Source organism: Amphimedon queenslandica, unplaced genomic scaffold (assembly GCF_000090795.2).
Source record: "Amphimedon queenslandica unplaced genomic scaffold, v1.1 AMPQUscaffold_8823_Cont19237, whole genome shotgun sequence".
Taxonomy (NCBI): domain Eukaryota; kingdom Metazoa; phylum Porifera; class Demospongiae; order Haplosclerida; family Niphatidae; genus Amphimedon; species Amphimedon queenslandica.
Window position 1 is genome coordinate 1 of NW_003550904.1, and position 1,649 is coordinate 1,649.

Here is a 1,649-nt window from a genome sequence, read left to right on the forward strand (position 1 = left end):
TTCAATCACATGCACTACACTCGATATATCATTGCACTCAGCTAGCTTTCCTTTTAGATCAGAATTAAAAAGGCAAATGAGACTCTTTAGGTCAATCAGAGGTGGAGATTTCTGTGTGATAGCTTTGTGTACTTTATACAGCATCCTTCCAAGAGAAGCTCTCATTGAACTGAATTCTCTTGATTTACTCTTTGAGACAGGAATTTCAACTATCACAATTAAATTATAATAATTTATACATAAGATATAGTCTACCTGTTGGTGCAGTTGGAGTGCAAGATGATGTGGATACAATGGTTGCTCCAGTGCTTGATGACTCTACAATAATTATCATTAAATTCAGTGCTGATAATTATTATTATACCTTCTTCAATATTAATATAACAAAATTTGTTATTAGAGGGAAAATGCACATCTAAAAAATGAAGGAAATAAAATTTATTAATTTTAATAGACTCACCATAGTCTCTTTGTATAACTGTTCCTAGTTTTACATTACCAGTGAACTTGCACAACACACTAGCAAATGTTTGTAGTAAACTATACTTGCTTTCAATAGCTACTATAATGCCAGCTAACAGGACTTCACGTTGATTAGGAACAGAGGGACTAGCTGATACCACACTAGCCAATACTTGTCCTGTTATGACACCCTCTCTTTGAAGCTACACTGAGAGGATCAGAGAGAGACTGAGAGAGGAGTGGATGATGAGTGTTGAATATATCAATAGCCTTAGCTTTATGTTCTATAGAATACACATACACACAGTTAGTACTAATACAATCAGTGATATTAACTTACTCTCTTGATCTAACTTGTCAGCTGCAACATTCTCATTCATAGATTTAAGAGCATCTGACAGTGAGTCAAAGGTAGCTCCTCCTTTACTGTCAACATTATCAGCTCTGGACAACCATCTGGCAATGCATTCAATAAAACAATCTTTTACATTTGAGTGGTTTTGTGTAATAGCATCCAGTGTGTTCTTGTGTAGTCCTAGTCTCAGTCCTAGTTCCTTCCATCTCCTCTCAGGGAAACTACATCTCTTCAATAGATCAAGTACATCAATCAAATCTACAATTATTACTAAGTCATGTGACACAGTGACAGTTACTATACATACTCTCTATAGTAAGCATTCCTTCAATCTTCATTTGATTCCTGTCTATTTCTGGCAATAAAATTTCCATTGACTGCACAGACTGATCCATTGCTACAGAAATACATGCAGTAATTATCTGTGCTCACATGATATCATGCATTACTTGTAATGGCTTCAGATTGAGTGAATTTATTTATACGAGGCACAATGCCTATAGTAAATTAAGTTGATTGATATCAAATAAATAATTAATAATTACATACGAGAAGGTTGATCAATCAGTTGTACACTCAATGATGACAATTTCTCCTGCAGTATTGCTATTTCTTCAGTTCCTATTAAATGAAAATGATATACAATTGTGTACACTTTGATTATTGGATGCATACTTTCCAATAGTATTTTCTCATTGATAATCTGTTCATTTTTTAAACTTAAAACTAAAAATAACTAATAATAATAATACTATTACCAATAATAAATACTATTTGCTTCTAGTGACGATATCTTATTCTGCAATACTCGTGAATCATCCCTAGTTTTTTC

The 1,649-nt window shown here is 33.2% G+C and overlaps 1 long non-coding RNA gene across 1 annotated transcript; it reads right to left on the reverse strand.

Moving 5' to 3' along the window:
* Positions 1-6: 6 nt before the first annotated feature.
* Positions 7-842, reverse strand: LOC109591154 (uncharacterized). The gene is made up of 5 exons (XR_002189683.1): positions 803-842; positions 461-746; positions 365-415; positions 256-318; positions 7-209 (listed from the first exon to the last, which is right to left on the reverse strand). It is a non-coding gene; the product is annotated as an uncharacterized LOC109591154 (long non-coding RNA).
* Positions 843-1,649: the final 807 nt, after the last annotated feature.